Genomic DNA, 16,371 nt, shown 5'->3' on the forward strand with positions numbered 1-16,371 from the left:
TATCTATCTATCTACCTATCTATCTATCTATCTATCTATCTATCTATCTATCTATCTATCTATCTATCTATCTATCTATCTATCTATCTATCTATCTATCTATCTATAAAAAACTTTGTATTTAAGAAAAACATGTGTTTTTCTTACAAACTATTTAAAAATATCTAATTCTTAACAAACCAAATAATTTTTTTTATAAAATACAGAAAAAATAAACAAGAACAGGTAATAAGGTAAATATAACTCTTGTAAATTAACGCCTTTTACATTTTACAAATGTTTTTTAATTTATTTCTTTATGCAAACAGCCCTAGAAAACATATAAATGACAAAACGGAGAAAGAAAAAAAAATAAATTTGTAAAACAAGTAAAGAAATAAGAGGAGAAGTAGAGAGAAAAATCAATATTACAACAAAAACTTAACTGACCTAAGGCAGACTTATTAACATATTTTGTAAATAAAAGAAAAAAACTAAAGCGAAATGTAAATGTAAAGAAAATTTACATAGTGAAGAGTACAAAATACAAGAGTAAAGAAAAACAAACAACAACCTGCGCATAGTAAATAGAAATAAACACAAAATGTAACGTCCCCCCTTTTTGAATTGAAAGGCCACGCCTACTATATGAAACACACACAAATGCACTTCTATAAAGACTTTATTCTATGTATAAGAAGATTTGGAGTATAACAACAACAAATAACCAATGGTGGGTTTTATAAATATAGTTTTCTCTCTTTTACTCGTTTGTTTTAAAGTTAAATGTAAAATTGTTTGGTTTGTTTATCTTTTTGGGGTAAAATAAAAGGGCTTAACCTGTTGTGTTTGTAAAAGAGAGAAAGAGAGAGCGAGTGAGTGAGCGGGAGTAAAAGAGCGAGAATGTTTTGCTTGCAGTTTGCTCTTTGTTGTTGTTGCTGCTGTCACTGTGCAATTGCAACTGCATTTTCTTGTTCTACATCTACCAAAAATGAGTTGAGTTAATTTTCCTGTCATTTTCTTTTTTTACATATTTTCTATGTTTTTGCTTTAAAGCTTTTTGGGGCTTTTTTTTTCTTAAGTGTATTGGAATATCATTTGTTGGTTTGCTTGTAGTTGTTGTTGTTTACTAACTGCTCCTTCGTTTTTGTTGTTGTTGTTTTGTTGTTTGTTGACTACTTCTTGGAGAGATCATCTCATCTTAATAACTGTGCTGGATTTTGACTTTAATGGTTGTTGTTGTTGTTTTGTAAGCCCCACTACCATTTGTTTAATTCTTAGTTTTGGAGCTTAGCCGGTGTTTTTTTTTTTTTTTTCTTTAGCTCTTTGGTTTCAAAAGTGTGTGTGAGAGTTAAAGCAATGTTGTTGGATCTCACGTCAATACCCCCCTTTTTATGTGTTTTTTTTTTCTGAAACCAACATTTACACACATAAACAAATAATGACACATACAGCTGTTTTTTTTTTTTTTTTGTTTTGTATTACAAATTTTTATTAGTCAAGTTTGCATATTTTCTTAGTGTTGTTTGAAATCGCGCGCGTTTGGACGCAAAATTTTTAGTGGATCGGTTATGCAAAATCTTGTTATATATAAAAACTATCTTTATATATTGATAAACAAATAAATACATACAAAATTATATAAAACTAACTAAATATCAATCACATGGAAAATTTTTTCTCAATAAAGCAAAACAAAAAATATTCAAAAGAAAAACAACAAAAGAAAAAAAGCTAAAAATTACTAACACAAACAATTCAAAAATTTTTAATAGTACAAAAAATCCCTATAATAAACAAAACAAATAAATACAAAAGGAAAATTTTTAAAAAATAAAAATTAAATAAACAAAATAATTTTGAAAAAAATATAACGAATAAAACACCTGTCTGCTTTATTTATTAAAAAAACAGCCGTCGGTTTTTTTAACCAGATTTAAAAAAGTATTAAAATTTTATGGTCTCTAATAAAATTAAATAACATGTCAATTTAGTGTTTTTTATAATCAAAAAGTGTTTGTGTATTTTAAAATAAATTTTATTAAAGAAAAGCTATAAATGTCTAAACTTTAATTTAAAGCTAACAAGAAAGTGAATGAAAATAAATTTTAGAAAATTTTAACCAAAAAAACATAAACAAAAATTTAAATTGTTGAACTTAAATTTTGAATACAGCTGGCAATGTCACACAATTTAACGTAAGTTAATCAAATTAACATAAAATAGTAAACTGTTATAGAAAAAAAAAAAAACTGTTATAATATTAAATTGTTGAAGAAAAACGGGTAATGTAAATAAACATTTATCTAAAGAAGAAACTGTTATACAAATAGTTTTTCGAAGAACAAAACTCGTATACTTTTAACTTGTATATAGAAGAACTGTAATACAACATCTTTTATTAATAAAAAAGGAAAAAACTGTTATACTCTTCCTATACTCATCTTTATCTAAATAAAAATCAGCTAAACACAATTTTGATTTTTCTAAAGAAAAATCCATTATACAACTATTTTTTTAAAGAGAAAAACTGTTCTAAAAAGAAAACAGTTATAAACACTTCTTTCAAAGAAACAACTGTTTCTCCTAAAGAAACTAAACAAATTTTTTTTAAAAAGAAAACTGTTAAAAAACATTATACTAAAGAAAAAAAAAAACTGTTGAATATTAATTTTTCTAAAAAAAACTGTTATACACAATTTATTTCCATTTTTTATTGAAGAAAATGCAGTTATACTTTCATTTTAATAAACAAAAACTCTTATACAATATGTTTTCTATAGAACAACCCCATTATACACCAATTTTTCCAAAGAAAATCTGATATACATACATTGTTGTAATGAAAGAACATTTGTACACAATTTATACTAAAGAAAAATCAGCTGTAAATAAGCAAAAACTGTTATAAATATTCTGCAGAAAAAATCTGGTATAATAGAGATTTTTTCCAAAGAGAATTTGTCATACACACTTTATTTTTAAGAAAGAACAGTGTGAAATACTTCAAACGATTAGAAAAACTGTTATATACCAAGTTTTCTAAACAAGAAAACTATTATACACCCAATTTAAAACTAGAATCTGTCAAGGAAAAAACGAACTTTGTTGCAAATAAAAAATTGTTATACACAAGCGTCGGTACCTTTTAGAATAAATCGCTGATCAAAAATGGTTGCGCCGCCACCGATCACTTTGCATCTGTGTTACACAAAAACTTTAAACAGATAAGAACTATTACACTTTTTTCTAAAGCAAAAACTGTTATACACACTGTGCTCTAACGAAAAATCTCTTATACATAAATTTTGTTTAAAGAAAAAACATAGACTATTTTCGAAAGAAAAAACTGTTATACACACTGTGCTCTTAAGTTAAAACGGTGTGCACACTTTTTTCAAAAGAAAAATCTCTTTCTATATCTTTCTCTCTGTTCTACATAACTTGTTCTGTAGGAAAAACTGTATGATAGAAACCAAAAACTGTTATACATAGCTTGTTCTAAACACGTAAACAGTTATACTGTTTAAGGAAAATGGACAACACAATAGTTTAAACTATATATTAGTTACTCAAGAAAGTGAACTGTACTATAGTTAAGATTGTGGACTAGACTAAAATTTAGACTGCAAGCTACACTAGAGTAAAGACTACAGACTACAATATTGGTCAGACTTTAGAATAGCCTACAGTCAGTTTTTCAGTTTTTATTCAAGACTAGATTATAATTATTACTTTAAACAAGACTATAGTCCAAAATATAAACCAGGTAACAGACCATATTACAGACTATAGACTGGACTACAATCAAAACTAAAAACAGTACTTTAATCCAGAATGTTTACTACACTATATTACAGACCAGAGACCAAAATATTTTATTTTAGTTAAATTTTTTTTTTTAACATTTCGAAGTACATAACTCCATTTATACTTTAACACCCCTTCACTTCTTCAACACCTTCCCACTACCCTTATGTTTAACAAAATTTAAACTAAACGTTACAAACATTATCTACCCTTAAAAAAAATATTGAATTATCATTAACAATTTTAAACCCTTAAAGAAGACTCGACGACCTGTCATATTCCTCGAATAAATTTGTGTTAAAAGCATTTTTATAAACAAAATAACTGCAGGAGTTCTTGTCTTTTAACACGCTCGAGCGCATAGAACAAAATGCGTTTTCATGACAACATCACACCATGTCAGGCCACTAGCAGTTTTCCAAGGAGTTGGTGGTTTAAGTGACATCAAAAATGGATAGTAAAGAGAAAATACAGGTGTTTTGTCTATTTTTTAAAGGGGTAGTTTTTTTTTGTAATAAAACAATGGAGTCGAAATGTCATTTTAGAGTTCCTATGAAAAATAGTTAAAGTAACATTTATATTTAAGACTAGGATTAACAATTATAATCACACGTCAGTCATAATTATAAAGAATGAAAAAATAATATACACTACACTATAGACTAAACTATAGACTGGACTATAGACTAGACCATAGACAAGACCATAGACTAGACTATAAACTAGACTATAGAAAATAATAAATACTAAACAATGAACTAGACAATATACAATAGACTATATACTAGACTACAGAACAGAATACAGACTACACTATGGACTAGACTATGACTAGAATATGACTAGACTATAGACTAGGCTATATACTAGACTATATACTAGACTATAGACTATACTATAGACTAGACTATCGACTATAAACTAGACTATAGACTATGGACTAGACTATAGACTAGACTTTAGACTAGACTACAGACTAGACTATAGATTAGACTAAGACTAGACTATAGACTAGACTTTAGACTAGACCATAGACTAGACTCCAGACTAAACTATAGATTACACTATAAACTAGACTATAGACTAGTCCAGAGATTAGACTTAAGACCAGACTGTAGACTAGACTGTAGCCTCAACTATAGACTAGACTAAAGGTTAGATTGTATATTAAACAATAGAATCGACTACAGACTAGACTATATAATAAACTATACACTAGGCAATAGACTAGAGCGTAAACTAGAACATAGACTATAAACTAGACTAAAAACTAGGCCATAGACTAGACCACAGACTAGACTATAGAATATACTAAGGGCTACAATGTATACTAAACTGTACCATTGGCTAGATTATAGACTAGACCAGTGACTAGACTGTTGACTAGACTAGACCATAGACTAAACTAAAAAAGACTAAAGTCTATATTGTATACTAGACATTAGACTCGACTATAGACTAGACTAGACAATATACTAGACCATATGGTAGAATATAGACTAGATCATAGACTAGCCCATAGGCTAGACTTTAGACTAGGCCATAGACTAGACTATAGACTAGACCATAGACTAGACTATAGACTGCACTATAGACTATACCATAGACTAGACCATAGACTAGACCATAGACTAGACCATAGACTAGACCATAAACTAGACCATAGATTAGACCATAGACTAGAATATAGACTTGACTATAGATTAGATTGGAATATTGACTTGACTATGGTCTAAACTGTGGGTAACAATCTCGACTATAGAATTGACTATATACTATAAACTTAACTATATACTAGACTACAGATTAAACTATAGACTAGATTACATACTAGAATATAGACTTGACTACAGATTAGACTCTAGACTAGACTAGGCTAGACAGTAGAACTATAGTGCAGAATATGGATTTAGTTACAAATTAGGTTAATCTAAAACTCACAAAAATTTAATTTAGAAAAAGTCATTTAATAAAAATATAATTAATTTATTTATCTTAAAAATTTGTTTAATAAACTTTTACAAAATATTTTCCACAACAAACAGTCACTAATCCATTGATTAATATTTTATCTTTTAAACTTTTTTAAACCAAACATTTGACAAACATTTGATATTCTATTCTTAAAGAAATCTTTTTAAAATCCAACACTCTTTATCACTCTCCAGCACTTATGTTTATTGTTAGACAAATGTCTTTTGAAATTGATCAATTTTTAAATTCATATTAAAATCTAAAGACTGCAGCAAAGAACTTGAATGAAGAAAGAGTGCGAAGAGAAGAGAGAATCAATATTCATTCATGTGAAAAGAATGATATTGTTAGCGAGTGTGAAAGTATTTGTATTTATTGAACATTAGGTGGCCTTTTTGTCGTTATAACAGTTGCTGTTGTTGTTGTTGGTGGTGTTGTTCATGAAAAGAGCGCGAAAAACGAAATCATATACCGATTTAATTTAAGACATGTCCAACGATTAACCAAACAAAATGTTACAAACCTGAACAGAAGAAGAAATAGAGGAACAACAAGAAGTTTGAAATGAACAATAGTGATCATAATAATAGCAGCAGCTAACAAGCAGCAGCAACAGTATAATCAACAAATAAACAATTTTAACATTTATGTTACAAGTTTGGTTTCTTTTTATATAAAAATACATACATGTTGTTTATCTGTATTCTTCATGTGTCTGTTTGTTTGTCTGTCCGTTGGCTGATCAGTTTATATCCCCATCCCAGGCTGTCTGATTGCCTTTAGCTTTAATGCAACACGAATAAGCGGCTCAGCATGTGGCTAAGCCGATCATAATTCTTGTTTGTCAGTCTCAACCTGAGCTAGAGACCAGCAGCTTTTGTTTCCTTTGTCTTGAGATCTGTTTTTTTCTTGATTTTTTTATTCATTTTTTGTGGCTTTTGTTTTGCTCTTTTTTGTTGGTAGTTTTTGTTGTTTTGTTGTATTCAATGTGAAACACATTTATATAGAAAATATTTGTTCATGTGTCAAGTGACTTGAGGCAATTTGCTCCTACTGTGGGCATAAAAATGCGCTTCTTGGCTCATTGTCAGAACTGCTTAAAAGATTTGTTGCTGCTGCTGCCTCTCAACTGCTGTGCGAACGAAGTTGGGACTTGCTGTTGTTGGACTAGTGGTGTATCATCTTATTGAATGTCCATAAGAGCTGCAGCACATTTGCATCAAAATGTAATTTAGCTGTGAAGTTATAAATTTTCACGATGAGATCTATTAACGCTCAGCTTTAACTAAATATATATACATATAAATTTTTTGTTGTTTTTTGGTATGTGTATTTATAAAATATATTTTATTATGTTGCCCAACAGCCCACGTTTATAAAAATTTGAAATTTCAATGTGTGTGTTTTATGCAACAACTCTTTGGCAGACATTATGGAACCAATAAAGAAGTTCAGGTTGATTGTTTGGTTAACGTTTTGCCTGGTGGTTATAGTTAAAGTGGAAGTGGTAATATTGTGCCATGTTCGCTTATGTTGTTTAATTGTTTTGTTAATCTGTAACACTAACGAGGAGCTAACGGTGAAATTAATATCCTTTTATAGTATTTTGGAGGAAAATCGAATAAGTAAAAGACTTACAGAATAAAGAATCCATTAAAAATGTAAAAAATAAACAATATTATAGACAAGTCATTACTATCGACTTGGCTATAGTTCGGGCGAGAGACTAGACCTGACATAACACTTGACTATAGACTAGAGTTCGAAATTTACTATACTTTAGAGATTAGACAGTAGTCCACAATGTTGAATAGTTAATAGTCCAGACAATGAACTATTATACTATTGTCAAGACTATAAACTAAACCGTCGTCCTGATATAAACCTGGCTAAACTATAACTAGCCTATAGTTCAGACTATATGGACGTAGAACTGTACTAAAACTGAAATAGAAGAGAACTGGAACAAAACTAGAACAGAATTAGAACAGAACTAGAACAAAACTAGAACAAAACTAGAACAGAACTAGAAAAGAACTACAACAGAACTAGAACAGAAATAGAACAGAACTAGAACAGAACTAGAACTGAACTAGAACAGAACTAGAACAGAACTAGCACAGAACTAGAACAGAACTAGAACAGAACTAGAACAGAACTAGAACAGAACTAGAACAGAACTAGAACAGAACTAGAACAGAACTAGAACAGAACTAGAACAGAACTAGAACAGAACTAGAACAGAACTAGAACAGAACTAGAATATAACTAGAATATAACTAGAACATAACTAGAACATAACTAGAACAGAACTAGAACAGAACTAGAACAGAACTAGAACAGAACTAGAACAGAACTAGAACAGAACTAGAACAGAACTAGAAAGAACTAGAACAGAACTAGAACAGAACTAGAACAAAACTAGAACAGAACTAAAACAGAACTAGAACAGAACTTGAAAAGAACTAGAACAGAACTAAAACAGAACTAGAACAGAACTTGAAAAGAACTAGAACACAACTAGGACAAAACTAGAACAGAACTAAAACAAAACTAGAAAAAAACTAGAACAGAACTAGAACAGAACTAGAACAGAACTAGAACTAGAACAGAACTAGAACAGAACTAGAACTAGAACAGAACTAGAACAGAACTAGAACAGAACTAGAACAGAACTAGAACGGAACTAGAACAGAACTAGAACAGAACTAGAACAGAACTAGAAAAGAACTAGAACAGAACTAGAACAGAATTAGAACAGAACTAGAACAGAACTAGAACAGAACTAGAACAGAACTAGAACAGAACTAGAACAGAACTAGAACAGAACTAGAACAGAACTAGAACAGAACTAGAACAGAACTAGAACAGAACTAGAACAGAACTAGAACAGAACTAGAACAGAACTAGAACAGAACTAGAACAGAACTAGAACAAAACTAGAACAGAACTAGTACAGAACTAGAACTGAACTAGAACAAAACTAGAACACAACTAGGACAAAACTAGAACAGAACTAAAACAAAACTAGAAAAAAACTAGCAGAACTAGAACAGAACTAGAACTGAACTAGAACTGAACTAGAACTGAACTAGAACTGAACTAGAACTGAACTAGAACTGAACTAGAACTGAACTAGAACTGAACTAGAACAGAACTAGAACAGAACTAGAACAGAACTAGAACAGAACAGAACTAGAACAGAACTAGAACAGAACTAGAACAGAACTAGAACAGAACTAGAACAGAACTAGAACAGAACTAGAACAGAACTAGAACAGAACTAGAACAGAACTAGAACAGAACTAGAACAGAACTAGAACAGAACTAGAACAGAACTAGAACAGAACTAGAACAGAACTAGAACAGAACTAGAACAGAACTAGAACAGAACTAGAACAGAACTAGAACAGAACTAGAACAGAACTAGAACAGAACTAGAACAGAACTAGAACAGAACTAGAACAGAACTAGAACAGAACTAGAACAGAACTAGAACAGAACTAGAACAGAACTAGAACAGAACTAGAACAGAACTAGAACAGAACTAGAACAGAACTAGAACAGAACTAGAACAGAACTAGAACAGAACTAGAACAGAACTAGAACAGAACTAGAACAGAACTAGAACAGAACTAGAACAGAACTAGAACAGAACTAGAACAGAACTAGAACAGAACTAGAACAGAACTAGAACAGAACTAGAACAGAACTAGAACAGAACTAGAACAGAACTAGAACAGAACTAGAACAGAACTAGAACAGAACTAGAACAGAACTAGAACAGAACTAGAACAGAACTAGAACAGAACTAGAACAGAACTAGAACAGAACTAGAACAGAACTAGAACAGAACTAGAACAGAACTAGAACAGAACTAGAACAGAACTAGAACAGAACTAGGAACAGAACTAGAACAGAACTAGAACAGAACTAGAACAGAACTAGAACAGAACTAGAACAGAACTAGAACAGAACTAGAACAGAACTAGAACAGAACTAGAACAGAACTAGAACAGAACTAGAACAGAACTAGAACAGAACTAGAACAGAACTAGAACAGAACTAGAACAGAACTAGAACAGAACTAGAACAGAACTAGAACAGAACTAGAACAGAACTAGAACAGAACTAGAACAGAACTAGAACAGAACTAGAACAGAACTAGAACAGAACTAGAACAGAACTAGAACAGAACTAGAACAGAACTAGAACAGAACTAGAACAGAACTAGAACAGAACTAGAACAGAACTAGAACAGAACTAGAACAGAACTAGAACAGAACTAGAACAGAACTAGAACAGAACTAGAACAGAACTAGAACAGAACTAGAACAGAACTAGAACAGAACTAGAACAGAACTAAACAGAACTAGAACAGAACTAGAACAGAACTAGAACAGAACTAGAACAGAACTAGAACAGAATTAGAACAGAATTAGAACAGAATTAGAACAGAATTAGAACAGAATTAGAACAGAATTAGAACAGAATTAGAACAGAATTAGAACAGAATTAGAACAGAATTAGAACAGAATTAGAACAGTACTAGAACAGTACTAGAACAGAATTAGAACAGAACTAGACCTCAACTGGAACTGAACTAGAACTGAACTAGAACTGAAATAGAACTGAAATAGAACTGAAATAAACTGAAATAGAACTGAACTAGAACTAAAACGGAACTGGATTATGGTAAAAACTAACGACTTAATTACAGAATAAACTTTATCATTATCCGGACTAAAGAGTAGAATATGGTCCGAAGTAGCTTATAGGCCTAGGCTATACTCGAATATTTGTCCAGAAAGTACAGGTTTTTTTTTTGGTATATAAACAGTATTGTGCTGTATTTTCAACTTAATTAGTTTATTAATATACTTCGCCTTAATTTTCGAAATCTTGTGTTTTTTAAATACCCAAAATGTGTTATAAAGTCTCTTGCAATTATATAAACAGAAAATTAAAAGTCATTAATGATTTTACACTTCTAAATTTTTATCTTATATATTAAAAACTAAGAAAAAATATGATAATGATGGTAATACTTTTAAACTAGAAGTAGTTAAATATACTATTTTATAGGTTTTTTACGCCACAGGATATTTAACTAACCGAAACTGTCGCCAAAACAACGGCGATAACGTTTTAAAGGCTGCTGGTGTTAAAACTGAAATTCTTAAGATAATTTTAAACGAACAAATTCTCACATTTTAACAAGCAACAAATCTGCAACTGGCAGATTAAAAAAAATATATGTACATACATATGTTATAAAAGAAACAAAAAATAAAATACAAAATGCAATAATAATAATGAAAATAACAAATTTGGAACAATCTTAATAATAACAATAAAAAATATACATATATGAATAAAAAACTGCCCCCTCCACAGCACGGACGGATGGTTTTTAAAGGCAAAGTTTTTAATCCTTATTAAGTGCCATGTGTATGTTTCATTTTTAATATTTTGTATGATACTGACATTTCAAAAGTTAAGGGACAGACGGATTGGATGGATGGAAGGACGGACGGACTTTTTTGGATACTATGTATATGTGTGTGTGTGGGAAACCTAAACATGTGCAAATTGCTGTTGATTGTCTCTGCTACAATGTAGAATTTTACATTTATTGTTTCTTCTATCATATCATGAGAAGCACCAGTGACCAGGAGGACAATTTGTATGCCTGCCCAACACAGTAGTGCATCCTGCTGTTTAGAAGAACCAGAAAAATTTATTTAAACAAATTGGGTCGGTCGGCTTTTTTAATAATTGTCTCTGTTTCATTTTAAGTTTTTTTTTTAAAGAATTCTTGGAAATATGAATTTCATATTTATTTACATTTGACAATTGTTTATTAAGAACGATTGAAAGTAAAACAACTTTTGAAAATTTTGGTTGCAGCAACCAAAATTTTATGATTGCTTAATATATAAAAATAAATTTCTTACAAATTCTTCTACTCATCTACAGATGTCTTCCCTAATTTATAAATATTATTCCATTAAACCATTCATCAACTTTTTTTTTAAAAAATTCTTTTCAAAATTTCCTTAACTTATTATTTAATCATCTAATATAATATTCATCATATTTTAACTAATTTGCACGTTAAACATTTTTATTACTTTTAAATATTGATTTAATTGATTAATAAATAAAAAAAAACACAAATGTTAATAAAAATTAAATTTCTTTTCTGCTAATACTCTTGTTTTGTCACTTTTAAATAAATTCTTTCTTTATACAAAACATTTCAAAAACTAAAATTATTATTGAAATTATTTCCATTTTCTGCGTTAGAAAACGAACGTCATGGCATAAATCTTTGTTGTTAGTTTTATTTATTTTTTTTTTTTATTTTATTCTGTTCTCTATTCATACAATTCGCATCAAGTCCATTCATAAGGCATTTGGGCCAAAGCCGTCGTAAAGCAATTTGCTTAAGCCGTCATAAAAATAAAGTTTATTACACAACAACTATGTGCTGAGAAGACAGTTAAAGCGGGAGGGCGGAAAGTGCTGGGGATTTTTAGACCCCAGAACGAAATAACAAACAAATAACAGAAGAGAACAATACTGAACAAAATAATAAAAAAAATGTATTTTTGTAACTTTAAGCAGTTTCTTGTTTTATTATACAGTTGTTTTGGTTGTTTTTTTTCTGTTCCTCTAAAGTTGAAGTGTAGTGACTTGCGTTCATTCACATTTAATATATTTGCACTCGTATGGGTAGTACATACATGGTTAAATGATAGGGTGTTCCACTGTAGTCTAGATAAAAAACTAGACTGAAGCAAAAAATTAGAACTGAAGAAGAACTGCACTGAAACTGAACTAGAACTGAAATAGAACTGAACTAGAACTGAAATAGAACTGAAATAGAACTGAACTAGAACTGAACTAGAACTGAACTAGAACTGAACTAGAACTGAACTAGAACTGAACTAGAACTGAACTAAAACTGAACTAGAACTGAACTAGAACTGAACTAGAACTGAACTAGAACTGAAGTAGAACTGAAGTAGAACTGAACTAGAACTGAACTAGAACTGAACTAGAACTGAACTAGAACTGAACTTGAACTGAACTAGAACTGAACTAGAACTGAACTAGAACTGAACTAGAAGTGATCTAGAACTGAACTAGTACTGAATTAAAACAGAACTAGAACGGAACTAGAACTGAACTAGAACTGAACTAGAACTGAACTAGAAATGAACTAGAACTGAAATAGAACTGAGGTAGAACTAAACTAGAATTGAACTAGAACTAAACTAGAACTAGAACTGAACTAGAACTGAACTAGAACTGAACTAGAACTGAACTAGAACTGAACTAGAACTGAACTAGAACTGAACTAGAACTGAACTAGAACTGAACTAGAACTGAACTAGAACTGAACTAGAACTGAACTAGAACTGAACTAGAACTGAACTAGAACTGAACTAGAACTGAACTAGAACTGAACTAGAACTGAACTAGAACTGAACTAGAACTGAACTAGAACTGAACTAGAACTGAACTAGAACTGAACTAGAACTGAACTAGAACTGAACTAGAACTGAACTAGAACTGAACTAGAACTGAACTAGAACTAGAACTAAACTGGAACTGAACTAGAACTGAACTAGAACTAGAACTAAACTAAAACTGAACTAGAACTGAACTAGAACTAGAACTGAACTAGAACTAAAATAGAACTGAACTAGAACTGAACTATAACTGAACTAAAACTGAACTAGAACTAGAACTGAACTAGAACTGAACTAGAACTGAACTAGAACTAGAACTAGAACTGAACTAGAACTGAACTAGAACTAGAACTAGAACTAGAACTGAACTAGAACTAGAACTGAACTAGAACTGAACTAGAACTGAACTAGAACTGAACTAGAACTGAACTAGAACTAGAACTGAACTAGAACTGAACTAGAACTGAACTAGAACTGAACTAGAACTAGAACTGAACTAGAACTGAACTAGAACTGAACTAGAACTAAACTAGAACTGAACTAGAACTGAACTAGAACTGAACTAGAACTGAACTAGAACTGAACTAGAACTGAATTAGAACTGAACTAGAACTGAATTAGAACTGAACAAGAATAGAAGTAGAACTGAAGTTCGAAATGTAGTTATTAAGTTGTTATTCGTTACATTTTTGTTCATAATTAAAACTGATCAAGGGACACCCTAAACTTTGCCTGTATTAAAATCATAAAAGTTAGTTGGCATGCGTTTTTATGCCAACACTGCCAAACAATATTGTTTAGACAATTCTAATGCGAAATTATGGGCAAATAAAAAAATTAAATTAAAAAAACAAACAAACAACAAGAATAAAAAATTTATTTCATATACAACAAAGAACACAACAATCTCTCCATGTGCAACTAAGGGGTGTTTTAGATTGAAAAAAATATAAAAATGAGAAAGAAGACGGCCAGCCAAACAGTCTAAAATACAAATTTGTTATGAATTACAAATTAAAACAAAATCAATTAAGTAATTGAGAAATATAATACCAATTTAGTATTAACAATAATAAAGTGTTGTTTTAATGCAAATAAAATAGAATAAAAGAAAAGAAAAGGATTAATAGAGGGTAAACAGATATTTAAAGTACTTCATTTGCAGACCTTTTAAAGAACAATCATGATGAATAGAAATAAAAAGTTTAAATTTTTAAATTATGAAAACAAATTTTCCAATATGATTGTAAGCAGACATTGTTTAGGGCAACACTATTGTCCTGTTGGACATAACAAAGAAAAGAACTCACTCATGATTCTAAAACACCAGCAGCTTAATGTTCCTTAACAATTTATTGATGGTGGCTATGATGGGTTTTTTTTCATAGAGAAAGTTGTGGAGGTTTGGAAGAGTCTATAGCTGCTGCTGATGATGATGATGATTTTGTTTTGAATAAACGATGACTGGACATTCATATGTCGCCGGCATATGTTTGCTTTTTTTTTTGAACACAAAAGAAAGAAAGAATACTTTCTATTCATTACCAATACTTTTCTATTTTTTTTCTAAGGGATGACCCTTGTCTTTTTTGTTTGTTTGTTTGTTGGTACATTTTGTTAGGTTTGGGTCACTTCTCTTTACTGGTCTTGGTTTTGGTACTGCTTTGTTTGTTTCATGCGTTTTGTGTGTTAAATACACTTCAGTTGGATTAAAATATAAAAGTGTTTAAGACACAATTTGGGGTTAAATATTCATAATGGTCTTCTCCACAAACAAAAAAAGGGGTTTGACTTGTAAAATACTTTTGTAAAATTTCTGTTTAAGGCCGTCGTCGTTAGATCCTGTTCATGGCATTGAAGTGACGACCTAATAAATTTTTAAGATGTGTAAACAAATATTTACAACGAAGATTACAATGTACGAATTTAAGTGAAAATTGTTTAATAAACGATTAAGTGTTGAAAATAAAGTGAATTTAATTTAGCAATGACCTCCTTTGGTTTAAAATAAAAAGGGATTTGTAAGGACTATTGTTGCAAGCAAATAGTTGTGTTAATATTTATTTAGTTTAAAAGTTTTTAGATTTGTTTAAAGAAAGGGGATTAAATGTGTTTAAGGCGACTGTATTTTAAAGTTTAGAACAAATTCTTTATAAAAGTTTTAAAAGTAGGAACCGAATGCTGATTGAAATTAACAAACGGACAGACGGACATTGTGAAACACACTCTACAAGCTGTAAACTCTTTTAGAAAAGTAAATCTTAACAAATATTTTAGCAGAATTTCGGTAACGTAATTCTCTCGCATAAAACTGTAAAAATCTAAGATTTTGGCTTATAACTTAGAACTTTGGATAGTTGATTTCAATTATTATACGGACAGACAGACAGACTTCAACAAATAGAAACCATTATGTGCCAGAAGCTATTTTGAAGGAAAATATGAACTATTATTTTTACACAATATCAATAACCAACTTCCGATATCTCACAAATCCAAGATTAAGGTCCAGACAAGAGACTTTGCAATTTCTTTAAACCAATATACAGACAGACGGACAAAATGACTGTAAGATTTAAGACCAACGTTAAGACGTCAGATAACTGCTGACAATGAAAAATGTTTTTTCAGATAATGCTATGTATACACGGTTGTCTTACAACGTTGACAGTAAAATGTGCGGAAAATGTCTAATATTACTGTCAACTTACAAATTTTGTCTTGCAATATTATCGGTAATACTTTTTCTGACAACTTTGCAAAAGAAAAATTGTAAGTTCAGACGATTATTAGACATTTTATGAATATTTTACTCACAATTTTGTAAGATATGACAACCGTGTATAACAGCGGATCGGATAGATATTTTTAAATCGTTTTCACTTTCAGTATGCAGCCTTTGGAAAGTTTATTTTCTCAACTTTTTATAAAGATTGTTAGTAACAAAATTGTAAGTTCAGACGATTATTAGACATTTTCTGAACATTTTACTGACAACGTTGTAAGATCTGACAACTGTGTATCACAGCTTTAATGTACGTTCGGATAGACATTTTTAAATCTTTTTCACTGTCAGCTTTCGGAAAGATTATTTTCTCAACTTTTTATAAAGATTGTTAGTAACAAA

The 16,371-nt window shown here is 30.2% G+C and overlaps 1 protein-coding gene and 1 long non-coding RNA gene across 2 annotated transcripts in view; one reads left to right on the plus strand and one right to left on the minus strand.

The window, feature by feature from the left end:
- The window catches only part of LOC124420079, a 74,673-nt gene that overhangs the window by 5,191 nt on the left and 53,111 nt on the right, over positions 1–16,371 (minus strand). The window lies entirely within an intron of this gene.
- Positions 2,023–16,371, plus strand: part of LOC111675227 (box A-binding factor) — a 52,596-nt gene continuing 38,247 nt past the window's right edge. The window contains exon 1 of the mRNA XM_023435954.2: positions 2,023–2,177. The gene's annotated coding sequence lies outside the window, so the exon portion shown is untranslated. The remainder of the gene's footprint in view (positions 2,178–16,371) is intronic.

The sequence above is a fragment of the Lucilia cuprina genome, chromosome 5 (genome assembly GCF_022045245.1).
Source record: "Lucilia cuprina isolate Lc7/37 chromosome 5, ASM2204524v1, whole genome shotgun sequence".
Lineage (NCBI taxonomy): Eukaryota > Metazoa > Arthropoda > Insecta > Diptera > Calliphoridae > Lucilia > Lucilia cuprina.